The 13,809-nt window shown below is 45.9% G+C and overlaps 1 long non-coding RNA gene across 2 annotated transcripts; it reads right to left on the bottom strand.

The window, feature by feature from the left end:
- Nucleotides 1-4,912: 4,912 nt before the first annotated feature.
- LOC137840991 (uncharacterized) lies at nucleotides 4,913-11,420 on the bottom strand. 2 transcript variants are annotated; one of them, XR_011088259.1, is made up of 3 exons: nucleotides 6,981-11,420; nucleotides 6,613-6,849; nucleotides 4,913-6,504 (listed from the first exon to the last, which is right to left on the bottom strand). It is a non-coding gene; the product is annotated as an uncharacterized lncRNA (long non-coding RNA). The 2 variants fall into 2 exon arrangements; XR_011088260.1 differs by lacking the exon at nucleotides 4,913-6,504 and having other exon boundaries at nucleotides 6,563-6,849; nucleotides 6,981-7,068; nucleotides 7,142-11,420.
- Between the last annotated feature and the right edge of the window lie 2,389 nt (nucleotides 11,421-13,809).

The raw sequence follows: 13,809 nt of genomic DNA, 5'->3' as shown, positions 1-13,809 counted from the left end.
CAATGGAGTGAGCACGCAGCCCTGGGGGGCTCCCGTGCTCAGCGTGATGCTGGCGGAGAATTTGTCGCCAACACGCACCACCTGAGGCCTCTGACAGAGGAAGTCCAGTATCCAGTTGCAGTTGTATCCAGTAACCTGTAATAATTACCCTCGCCTGTCCTGTCTTAACAAAAGTAGTAGAACAAAGTGCTAAGATCTTTTGTCCTGATTGACTAGCTGCAGAGGAAGCAATCAAAGTTGTTTTGTTTACACAACATCGTGAAAGACCCCCTGCTGTGCTTTCGGCCCCATCCTGTTTGCTCTCACGCCCACTCTCAACCCCCACTCTGTTTCTCTCAATAAAAATGCTCCTGCAAGAGGCCTGAGTCAGACTTCATTCGATCATCGCTGTTCAGACAGCGACGAATGGACTCTCCACCTGCAGGTGCTTAAGAGGACTTACTTGTCTCCTGTTTGGTTCTTGCAAAATAAGTTGGAGTGTGCACAACTCTAACACTTGTCACCACACAAACGCAAGATTTTTGGCCCTCTGGTTCCAGTGAAGAGGCTGTGTTCTTTGCTAAACGAGTAACTTTGAAGAATCAGGGCACAAGCCTCCTTTTGACTCTTACACTCCCTGATGGTCAAATTCGTCCTCCAAATGCCACCTTGTTTAACACTTCTTGTTGGGGTTTTCAACTGTGAGCTTGGTCCTCTGGAATTGATCCTCACTTTCCTATTGCTATTTGCATTAACAAAACAATGTCGATCGCAGACCGTCCCGTTACAAATAATTACACCCTGTCAGCAGGAGCAAAAACCACAAGTATGCTCCTCACTGATGTAGACAGCTATTTTGTAGCCTCCACAGGGATAAGCGGTCAAACCAACAACTGGCTTCTTATGGCTGAGCAAGCCGCAAAGATGGCTAACACTAGTTGCATTGCATGTATGGGTCCAAGACCTCTTTTGAAAATCATACCTGCAAATATAGTTCCTAAGTGTGCTGTTGTTTTAATGTTAAACTCATCCATTTCACCCACTCATGATTGTTTTAAATGGGATAAGGTTTACCCTGTTGCCTCTATGACAAAATATAAACCCCTTTTTTCGTCCGATGTAGCTAAGGGTAATTTTACATGCATTAGATTACCTGGTACCGGTGAGAAGCTCGGCGCCCTACCTACTCCATGGTGTGGGTCCATGACCAATGTCACTGCCCATTTTTTGCCCATTGCTCGTAGTGATATTTGGTTTTGGTGTAATAGTAACAAACTTTATGATAGGTTGCCTTTAAACAGCTCTGGAATTTGCGCTTTGGTAACCCTATTATTTCCTGTTCATTTGATACCAATGTCCTCTTATGATCTAACATCTTTTGCTAAGTCCGTAGTGCCTGAATACTGGCCGAGAACGAAGTGAAACGCCGAATGGCAGGGCGCAGCTAATCCAACTTACATAGACGCCATTGGTGTTCCTAGAGGAGTACCGGATGAGTATAAGCTGGTGAATCAGATAGCAGCTGGTTTTGAATCCACCCTGTGTTGGTGGTGTACTCTTAACAAAAATGTTGACAGGATTAACTACATCCATTACAACGTGCAGAGGCTTGGAACCTGGACCGAGGCGGGTTTCAAGGCGGTCCACTCCCAACTGGCCGCTACTTCCCTCATGGCTTTCCAGAATCGAATGGCCCTTGACATGCTACTCTCAAAAGAGGGCGGTGTCTGCGCCATATTTGGTGAGCAATGTTGCACATTTATTCCAAATAATACTGCAGCCGACGGAAGCCTGTCCCGGGCCCTTGAGGGTCTGCGGACCTTGAATGGGAGGATGAAGGAACACAGTGGGGTGAACACGAAACCGACTGGTTGAACGTGTTCGGAAAGTACCGCACCCTGGTTTCCTCGGTCCTGGTCTCCATTGCCGTTTTCTCTGCCATTTTGACCCTCTGTGGATGTTGTTGCATTCCTTGTCTCCGATCCTTAATTAATAGGCTAATTACAACTGCTATCTCTCCACCAGCTGAGACTTTTCCGTTGCTCCAAAGGGATGACCTTTCGATCGACGGGAGTTCTTTCTCTAGTGACGACTCTGTCAGCGAATCTATTGTGGTAAACCTGTCCGATTTGTTTCCTGACTCTGGCTTTGACGATTAAGACTCAATTTCCTCCCAAGTGTAAGTTAGTTCTTGCGAAATGTGATCCCTTGGCTGAAAATCTTTTGAAGTGGCCATATGGGTGATAAGTTAGTCCCCGAGGACTTACGATAAACAGGGGGGAATTGTTAGAAAAATTGTATATGTACATGCGTTCTCTAATGAGTACTTATTCATAATGTTACTGCTCAGTATGCATGCTGCTTTGCCTTGCTTATTCTCATCTTGTGCAACAGAACAGAAGGATTACGGCTGGGTCAGGGGCGAGATGACGGTTGTGTCAAACAAGATACCGCTGACATCTCAGCGTCCACCAGAACAGATCGTGAAAAGAACACGTCAAATGATGCGTCATGAACCTTCTGATCTTCCTTAAAGAACGTCACTTTCTCTTTTTATCTCTCGAATATTGTTTAAACTGTTTTGCTGATATAGCCATATCTGCACGCAACACTTTGTGCATTACTTTTTGTTTCTTTTCTTACGAGACGAAGCCCCCAATCTTTTTTCCCCCTTACCCTCAGGGGCTAATCGTCTCACACTGTGGGTAGGGCATTCCAAATAAAAAGAGCGAGGAGTGTAAACAGATTTTTAGTGTAGTCAGATTGTAGAAAGAAATCTGTATCTCACTCCTCGCAAGAAAACTCAATATTCTGCCTCACTTGTTTTTTGTCTGCTGATCCTTTTCTTTTATTCAGATATTCAGTTAGCACGTTGAATCTGCAGATGTGGTGCGCTTTCACAAAATGGAGCTACTAGTTCCACATGCTGTAGATGTGTTGCTGATGCAAAGCAAAATGAACTTTTTGTCACCAGCCAGACACCTGTCCTACACTGCTATACTTCTGTCACAACCACACATCGTGATAAAGAGATGCACAATCCTTAACCCAGCAACGTTGATCCCGTTGCCAGGGGATGGAACCCCACATAACTGTTTGGATGCTACAAAACATCTACAGCTGCCCAGAGAAGATTTAAGTAACACGCCACTTGACAAAGTGGAGAAGTGGTTTGTGGATGGATCATGTTCAAAGGATCCTAAAGGAAACAATTAAAGTGGTTATGCAATTGTGAAATTGCCAAACCAGATTGTTGAAGCAGAGAAGCTTCCATACAACAGGTCAGCACAGGCTGCTGAGCTAATTGCACTAACAAGAGCTTGTCAATTAGCGGAAGATAAGGAAGTCACTGTATACACAGACAGTCAGTATGCGTTTTCTACTCTGTTCTATTTTGCCAAACAATGGGAGCGCAGAGGGATGACAACATCAACCGGTAAGCCGGTTACCCATGCCTCCTTGTTAAAAGACTTGTTGCAGGCCATTCTTTTACCTGCTAAACTAGCTGTGTGTAAATGTGCTGCTCACACCACTGGCAGAGATGAAGTCTCAAATGGAAACAGATTAGCAGACCGAATTGCGAAAGAAGCAGCAGCAGGGAGACATGGCCATGCATTTTTTTTAATGGATTCAGAGGACACACAAATCATAGATAAAACTATACTGACAGATATGCAGGGCAATGCTCCAATGGTGGAAAAACGAATGTGGACGACCAAAGGTGCAATAGTGGATACAGATAATATCCACCGCATCGATGACAAACCTGTTTTACCAAAATCACTTTTTAAGGCAGCAGCGCTTGCGACACATGGGCCTTGCCATGTGTCGACAGGAGGGATGAAGTCCATCATACATCAACAATTCACTACCTTTGGTTTAAATGCTTACTTAAAAAATGTTTGTAAAGCATGTCCTGTTTGTGTGAAACATAATCCACAAAGAAACATGAGACCTAAGAGAGGCTCATTTCCAAAACCGTCTTATCCATTTCAAATCATGCATATGGATTTTATTGAACTCACACAAAGTGGACCTCACAAATACTGCCTAGTGATGATTGATGCACTTTCCAAATGGGTGGAAATAGTTCAATTTAAACGCGCAGATGCCTTAACAGTGGCAAAAGCCATTTGCAAAGCCATCATACCGACCCATGGCATCCCCCAAACTATTTAAAGTGACAATGGTCCACACTTTGTGAACCAAGTTGTACAGGAAATGGCTGTACACCTTGGGATAACGTTAAAAAACCACTGTGCTTGGCATCCTTCGAGCGCTGGCCTGGTTGAACGAGCAAACTCCATCAAAAGCAGGTTGAAGAAATGCATGGAAACAACAGGCAGACCTTGGCCAGAGTGCCTAGACTTAGTGAAGCTCTATATGAGAATTACTCCCACTTAAGAAGGACTAACACCTTATGAAATCATCGTTGGGAGACCATATAGACTACCCGTGTTCCCTGCAGATTTGCAAAAAGCAGATGAAGAACAGTCCTTGGCAGATTATCTAATCAGGACGCTCAAACTGAAAGATGTGTCAAATGCAAATTTACTGCCACCTGATCTTTCCTCCTCACAGGTCGACAACCCCATCAATCCAGGAGACTGGGTCTACATCAAGGTCATCAAAAGAAAGAACTGGGCCAGCCCACGGTGGGAGGGACCATTCCAAGTCTTGTTGACTACCCTCACCGCAGTAAAGATTTCTCAACGGCCCAGCTGGATTCACCTCAGCCACTGCAAGTTGCAGAGAGTGCTGGACCCCTAATTCAGAGTGGTGGGGAAGACTGACTACAAAGGGGCCTCATCGTTTAGGGTGGGGCGTTTCAATGTTGGTGAAGAATCCATCGATCCCCACTCTGCTAGCCGAGGGGATTCAAGATTCAAGAGTTTTTTATGAGTTTTTTTATTCGCAATGTTTGAGCGTGCCAAACAAGGAATTTGACTTCGGTAAATCACAGCCTCTGTTCAACATTTAGGTGACTAACAACAACACTCAGGACATGTGAAAAATGTAAGATATTCTCAAACATCCCCTGATCTTAAACTCCCAAGAGGGCAAGGAAAAACTCAAAACTCCAGCTAGGGGAAATGAGAAACCTTGAGAAGAGACCACAGATGGGAGGGTCCCTCTTCTAGGATGACCAGGCTGCAATGGATGCAGAGAGGACACAGTACAAACAGTGTAGACAATTCAAAAAAGGTGTGGAGAGCAGGATGTTATTGCACAGTAATGACTCTGAGACTCTAAGTGGTGTGAGTTCATCAGAGCAACAGCCTGGGGGAAGAAGCTGTCTCTGTGTCTGCTGGTTTTAGTGTACAGAGCTCTATAACGCCGTCCGGAGGGGAGTAGTTCAAACAGACTGCAACCTGGGTGAGAAGGGTCTGTAGAGATGTTACTTGCATGTTTCCTGGTCCTGGACAGGTACAAGTCAAGTCAAGTCAAGTCAAGTTTATTTGTATAGCCCTAAATCACAGACAGTCTCAAAGGGCTTCACATAGCCAAAATTGACAATTATTCTCAAAGCATCCCCTGATCATAAGCTCCCAAAAGGGCAAGGAAAAACTCAAAAAACCCCTGCCAGGGGAAAATGAGAAACCTTGAGAAGAGACCACAGATGGAAGGATCCCCCTTTCAGGATCACCAGGTTAAGTCTTGGTTAGATGGGAGGTTGATTCCAATTATCTTTTCTGCAGTCCTTATTGTCCGTTGCAGTCTGTGCTTGTCTTGTTTGGAGGCCGATCCAAACCAGACAGTGATGGAGGTGCAGAGGACAGACTGGATGATGGCAGTGTAGAAGGTCTTCAGCAGCTCCCGCGGCAGGTTGAACTTCTTGAGCTGTCTCAGGAAGTACAGCCTCTGCTGGGCCTTCTTCCAGACAGAGTCTATGTGGCCGGTCCATTTCAGGTCCCGAGAGATTGTGGTTCCCAGGAACTTGAAGGTGTCTGTTGAGAGAATAGTATTACTGCGGATAGTGAGGGGTGAAAGTGGTTAAGGGCCTCGCCTGAAGTCCACTGTCATCTCCACGGTCTTGAGCGGGTTCAGCTCCAGGTGGTTTTGGCTGCACCAGTGGACCAGCCGCTCCACCTCCTGTCTGTACGCAGTCTCATCACCATTCTGGATCAGTCCGATGAGAGTGGTGTCGTCTGCATACTTCAGGAGCTTCACAGGAGAGTCACCTGCAAAGAAATCATTGGTGTAGAGGGAGAAGAGCAGTGGGGAGAGGACTTACCCCTGAGGGGCTCCAGTATTGGTGGTCCGGGTGTCAGATGTGATGCTGCCCAGCCTCACATGCTGTCTCCTGTTGGTCAGGAAGCTGGTGATCCACTGACAGGTGGAGACAGGCACCGCGAGCTGGATGAGCTTCTGTTGGAGGATGTCAGGAGCGATGGTGTTGAACGCCGAGCTGAAGTCCACAAATAGGATCCTGGCGTACGTTCCTGGGGTGTCCAGGTGTTGCAGGATGTAGTGCAGTCCCATGTTGACCGCATCATCCACCGACCTGTTTGCCCGGTAGGCAAACTGGAGGGGGTCAAGCAGGGGGCCCGTGACATCCTTCGTTCAGCACTAACCTCTCGAAAGATTTCATGACCACAGATGTCAGTGCAACAGGTCTATAGTCATTCAGACCTGTGATGGCGGGCTTCTTGGCCACTGGAACGATGGTGGAGCTCTTGAAGCACGAGGGCACCTCACACAGCTCCAGGGAACGATTGAAGATCCGTGCAAAGGTGGGCGCCAGCTGCTCAGCGCAGACTTTCAAGCAGGAAGGTGACACGCTGTCTGGGCCCGGTGCCTTCCTGATCTTTTGTCTCCGGAACATCTGGCGCACTTCCTCCTCGCGGATCTGGAGTGCGGGCGCGGCCTCTGCAAGAGAGAGAGTCGGTGACCACGGTGATGGAGGTGTGGACAGAGCAGTTGTGGGGGGAGGTGAGTATGTAGATTGTGCTGCAGGAGATCCCGTTGTGTGGGAGAACCGATCAAACCTGCAGTAGAACCTGTTTAGCTGGTTAGCAAGCCTTGGGCTCTCCACAGGACGGGGGGTTCGTTTCTTGAAGCCCGTGATGCTCTGCAGACCTTTCCACACTGTTGAGGGATCAGGATTGGCAGAGAGGTGTCTCTTCAGGCTCTCCCCGTAACACATCCTGGCTTTCCTGACCTCTCGGTTCAGTGCGTTTCTGGTCAGCTTGAACAGGTCCCGGTCACCGCTCCTGTAGGCCTCCTCCTTGACTTTGCGCAGCCTCCTGAGGTTCGGTGTAAACCAAGGTTTGTCGTTGTTGTACGTGCAGAAGGTCTTAGTCTGCACACACAGATCCTCACAAAAACTGATGTATGATGTGACTGTCAGTGAGTTCATACAGGTCTGAAGTTGCAGCTTCAAAAACTCTCCAATTGGTGCAGTCAAAGCAGGCTTGGAGGATCTGCCTTCACTCCACTGTCCACTTCCTCACATTCCTCACCACAGGCTTAGAAGTTTTTAGTTTCTGTCTGTAGGCCGGGATCAAATGAACTAGACAGTGGTCCGAGAGTCCTAAAGCTGCACGAGCCACAGAGTGGTATGCATCCTTAATCACGGTGTAGCAGTGGTCCAGTGTCTGTGCCCCTCTGGTGGGACACGTTATGTGCTGTCTGTATCTGGGGAGTTCGTGTGCAAGGTTCGCCCTGTTAAGATCACCCAGAACAATGATTAGTGAATTTGGTAGAAGTTTATCCATGTCTGTCACCTGGTCAGCCAGCATCTGCGTGGCTTCACTCACACGTGCGTGTGGTGGAATGTCAACAGCCGCCATGACGATCGAGGAGAACTCCCGTGGTGAATAGAACGGCCGGCAGTTTATGAAAAGTGTTTCTAGGAGAAACGATCTGCGATCTACACACGTTAGCCGAAACCCAGCTAACTCCATGGCATGGTGGGGGGTTCGTTCGCTAAGCCACGTTTCAACAAAACACAGCGCGGCGGATCTGCTGAAGTCCGTGTTCCTTAAAGTGAGGAGCAGCAGTTCGTCCATCTTGTTCGCCAGGGAGCGGACATTCGCCAGATGAATTGACGGTAGGGCAGAACAGAACCCTCTCTGCCTCAGCTTTACGAGGGCTCCGGCTCGTTTTGCGCGTCGCCGCCGTCGCGCTAGCTTGTATAGCACCGCCGCTCCGGCTAAAATCTCCGACAAACAGTCTGATGTCCCGGTGTCTCTGCCATCCTAGTAGCAACGGGGCTCCATATGCCAGATGGATCCTCTGCTGCGTTGTGGTTGGAGCGTGCTATGGGCTATGGACAAAGTGACAATGTTGACCGTGGAAAACGATGGTCACACGATGAGAACATTGAAGACTGGTCATGGGACCCCAGAAACCCATACGAAACCAACACTTGGTACCGGTATGTGAAGTTCACTGTGAGAGCTCACACACAGGAGGGGTGTTATGTGTGTTCGAAACTCCCCCCTTCCTCTACGCAAGTTCACTTGGAGGCCAGAGCAATGAATGTCACTGAAGCAAAATGTATGGCATCCATGGGAGGCGTTGGATATCAACACCGTGCTGTCACAGTCAGGGATGCCGACCCTTCCCACCCTGGACTTGCAGACGGTGCCTGTGATCAGCTATTCTGGACAAATCTCAATGTGACTGTTAATGGACGAACAATACCGCAAGTGGCCTACACAAAGAGACCAGCTGGAGTGAATTACACGTTACATCCAAGGTAACAAGACCCACAAATGCATTAACGATGACTGCTCTCCAGGAGGAAACTGGATGGGAGCTTTGGACATCACCGATGAGTGTCAAGATCGGAGAGCCATTTCAGGGGGTGAGGGCTCTCCGACCAACATGGCTGCACCATCGAACGGAACATACTTCATACAGAATGGCTGGTGGCTTTGTGGTCACAATGTTTATCCGATGCTGCCCGCCAACTGGACAGGAGTGTGTGCACCAGTGTGGGTGACGGACCACACCTACAGAGTACGACATCATCAGCTGACAGAAGCACACAACTCTTCTGGACGTCGACGCAGGGCGGTTGCAACCTTTGACCCTCATGACCCTGTCTGGGGTGTGAATGTTCCAGACGACCATAAAGTATGGTCCGTCGGAGACAAAGTTGTTCTTGCGCTCTTTCCTCAGATTGGGGTTGGGAAACAATCACTCTTCATCGAGACACTGAACTATCATTTTCAATCCTTTGTGAATCTCTCACTGCAAGTTGACGATGGACAAAATAGAGAGATTCAGGCTATTAGGCTGATGGTCTTGCAAAACAGGACGGTTCTGGACTTGTTGACGGCAGCTCAAGGTGGTGTGTGCCATATCATTGGGACTTCCTGTTGCACATACCAGGATAAAATGACACCCACATCAACGACACCATGAGTTCTCTGAAGAACTTACAGCAGGCCATGTCAAATGACAAAGTCCCACATCAATGGGATTTCTTTTCATGGCTGTTCTCTGGCAATTGGTGGTAACTGCTGTTGAAATTGCTGTCTCCTGTGCTTGTTGTGCTGGTGGTGTGCTTGTTTACGACCTGTGTTATCCCATGTTTGAAGTCTGCTGTGACGAGGGTTGTGTCTTCTACCGTAGCCCAAGTACATATACAACTTCTTAGAGATGACAGATGTGATAACGTTAATGAAACATGGATTGCGTAGATGCTGTTCTGCTGGGCATGTTTTAGAGAAACTTGATGATTTGACCATCGAAAATGCTTCGCAAGTGATGGCTACAATGATGTACTGTTTCTGTGTTTTTCTTCTTATTTTTTTTATTGATAGCATTCTAGTCGCCTAAGGCAGAGGGACCGTGTGAGACTTTTCCTGCTAAAAATGTTTGGCCGGCAGGTTTTTCACTTACACAATAAGACTGATCTGGGGTATTAGGGGAAAACCTCATTTTCACTGGAAAATTATTGCTATCATTGTTTGTTGTTTTTATTATTATTATTATTACTATTCTTCTTTCTTCGTTATATTTTCTTGCTTGTCTTTGTTGTTTGGGGTGGCATAATCATATGATAAAACACGAGGGAGATGTCAGGGTTTTCCAGATTATCCTTATCGTATGAATATGTTGGAATGCAACCTATAATAAATAACCTGGTTATATTAGTTTTATGCTTATAGTGGAATGTAACCGGTAATAAATAACCTAGCTTGTCCCATCCTACACAACGTCGTGAAACACCCCCTGATATGTTTTGACTAGAGGACAAAGGCTTTCTCTATCCAGTCCACTCTTACCCCCACTCTGATTTTCTTAATAAATATGCTCCTGCAGGAGGGGGAGTCAGACTTCATTCAATCATCGCTGTAAGCACGGCAACGAATGGACTCTCTACCTGCAGGTGTCTAAAAGGACTTGCTTGTCTCCCGTGTGGTTCTTGCAAAATAAGTTAGAGTGAGCACAACTCTAACAGGTATCTCTAGCCTCTCTAAAAAACAATTTGACTCCACTTACAGCTGATGAGTTCACCATCATAGGAAAAACACTTCTTGTGATTGCTCCTTTCCATCAAGCGACAGTGGAGTTGTCTGAAGAGAGGCGTGTCAGGGTCAAAGGTCATCCCGATGATGAAAATGCTATATCTTGCACTAGAGCAGGTGCGGCCAACCAGTCAGAGACTAAATGCCACATTTTTTACTGTGTAGAAAGAGCCACATCTTACACATGAACATCACCCCATCCCTTCCTCTAACACACACACACCTCTGCTCAGCCAAATTATCATGTCACACATCAACATGATAATGACAGAAATTCACACAGGCCAGTCATTTTCAACAATGAACATTGTGCACTGCTTCACACACACAAACTCTCAGCTCAACAAAGTCCACAAACAAAAACAATAATTTACAATAGCGTTTTTCACTTACTATGCATGTTGCTTTATGCGACTTCTGGCATTCCTGTTCATGTCCGATATTCTGTGTTCAACAGAGTGGCGGGACAGTTGGATGTCTGATACCATTTGTTTAAGTTTGTCATTTTCAGACTAGATTTTAACGTCACTGAGGCCTTTTTTAACGAACTCCCCTTCATTGTATGGCTTTTTATTCCGTGCAATGTTGATACGATGCAAGCGTGACAGTCTCTGAGTGCTTCGTAATTTTTGGGAAAAACTGTACCTGTGTTTCTGCCTCACCTTTCAAAGTGTCCAACTTGCTCTTGCGAAATTCAGTCCCTTTTGGAAAGTCCTTATCGATATTAGCATGAAGTTAGCTGAAGTGGCGCTGAAGATTTGAAGCTTTGAAATGTGCTAATGACGTCTGACATATCAGGCAGAATGGCTTGCCATTGCGTTTAACAAAAAATATAAACTTTCCCACTCTGTTAAAAACGTCCTGTGTTCATCTTCATATTTTTGTTTAGCTGTGCATTTTTTCCCTGCCATTTTGAGAGCGAAATTGACACTAATTGTTTCCTCGAATGGGTTTGCCCCTCCTCCGTTGCGAAATTTCACCTCATGCGCATGCGCGTTTGACGAAAATATCATATTGAACTCAAGCGAAGCGAACACGCACAACCCCCCCCCCCCCCCCCCCTCACACACACACACAAATGTTGATATGAACGCAAAACAGACGCATGAAACCAGGCAAAGAGTCGCATGTGGCTCGCGAGCCGCAGGTTGGCCACCCCTGCACTAGAGCATTCAACCTTGCACACACAGGCAGCCATACACCTTGCATGAACACCTAAAGCATTGCTTCCAATCTGGAGTCATTAAGTGTGCTGACCCTAGCAATACTTCTGGACCCCCGATTTAAATCACTTGGGTTCCGCAGTTCCTCCAAGTGCAATGAGGCCATCGATAGACAGCGCTTGGAATGTGCGTAATCAGAAGCACAAATGATCCATAGTGTTCGCAGCAGCTGTCTGCACCCACTTCAGGCATGTTATTCTGCATTATTTGTTTGTTGTTGTTTGGAAATGATGTACTAAAATGCCAATTCATTGTTTTTTAGATAACCTTTGGCAACATCTGGACATTGAAGTGTTGAGACAAAGCAAAATTGCCACAGCCGATGCCATCCAGGAGGTTCAGAGATACGTGGCATTGGGCAATATTGCCAGGTCCGAGGATCCAATCAGATACTGGGACAATCAAAAGACCCATTACCCAAACCTCTTCCGGCTTGCACTGCAATTTCTCTGCACTCCAGCCTCATCTGTGCCGTGTGACCGGATGTTTTCAACGGCTGGAGAAATTGTGACCAAAAAGCGTAACGGGGTCAATTTCAAGACATTGGAAAAACTTTTCAATAAAAATTTGTAAAAAAACAAATCCCAGTGCACAAGCATCGTCTTTGACAACACGTTCACTTGGATTTTTGTGTTACGTATGATACATGATCACTTTAGTTATTGACTGTATCTAAAAATATAAAATATATTTTAAATCTAAATGAATATATAAAATAATACAATATAAAATATAATTATTCAAATTAAATTATTGTACATACTAGGTCATCAAATCAGTGTCGGTTGAGTCTGTCAACTCGGTTGCCTGTAGGGATTTGTAAGGTCCAGCAGGTGTCAGTATTCACTCTGTGACACAGTATCGACACATTATCAATATAGTTTGGCAATGTGTTGAAATGCTTCATGACGCCTCATCTACCCATCACTACATAAACTTCAGTACTAATAATATGGATATCAACAATGCCGCACCTCAATGGCTGCACAATACCAAAAGGAATGAGTCAAAATTTTCACGGACACTTTTGGAACGTAAACATGTCATCTTCTTCAATGACCAATAAGCTCTTCTTTTCTGAAATATTACACTTGGATGATGTTGATAACAAGTTATTGAATTATGCTCAATTGTTTGCTGTCTTGGCGATGTCAACTGCACTTGTGGTCTGCATCAAACAAACGGTGACAGAATGGACGTCTCTAAACAAGAAGTGCCATACCCAAACGAGTCCCCAGTGCAACAAATTTAGGTGCAATCGATCTCAAGTAGGAAAAGAAATTCTGAAAATGAAATATGCATACAAACGATCAGAGAATCAATTGGGCAAATTTAGCTTGACTAATAGTAAATCAAACAAATTGGATGACAAATAATATAATTTGGGCGGCTCGGTGGCACGTCCGCCTCACAGTTAGGAGGGTGCGGGTTCGATTCCACCTCCGGCCCTCCCTGTGCGGAGTTTGCATGTTCTCCCCGAGCCCGCGTGGGTTTTCTCCGGGCAGTCCGGTTTCCTCCCACATCCCAAAAACATGCTTGGTAGGCTGATTGATTACTCCAAATTGTCCCTAGGTGTGAGTGCGAGTGCGAATGGTAGTTTGTCTCTGTGTGCCCTGCGATTGGCTGGCTACCGGTTCAGGGTGTTCCCCGCCTACTGCCCGATGACGGCTGGGATAGGCTCCAGCACGCCCGCGACCCCCGTGGGGACTAAGCGGTTCAGAAAATGGATGGATGGATGGATAATATAATTTGGCAGTTAAATCGGGCATGCATTGAACAGTTCATTTTGGGTCATTAAGCTATTCAGGAAATATACCAAAAATAATTTTATTTTAAAGTGCACAAAAATGCATATCAGATCATAAAGTTATAAAACATTTCTCCTTACTACTTAGTGCGTCACATATCAAAAAATGTCTAGTTATGTGTTCTTTATTGATTTAGGTTGTAGGTATAATTATATGCTTAAAATGTTTCTTTTATTGATTTAATGTGTGAATATAATCTCATAGTCTGCGTATGTACTTTATTCACTGAGGTGTGAGCATATCTGTTATTGTAGCTAGGCAGGACTTTTTTGGACCCCATTTTCTTCACCCACACAAACACTATGTTGAAACCTG

Source organism: Syngnathus scovelli, chromosome 15, assembly GCF_024217435.2.
Source record: "Syngnathus scovelli strain Florida chromosome 15, RoL_Ssco_1.2, whole genome shotgun sequence".
NCBI classification, from domain to species: domain Eukaryota; kingdom Metazoa; phylum Chordata; class Actinopteri; order Syngnathiformes; family Syngnathidae; genus Syngnathus; species Syngnathus scovelli.
This window is presented reverse-complemented; position numbering and strand designations above follow the sequence as displayed.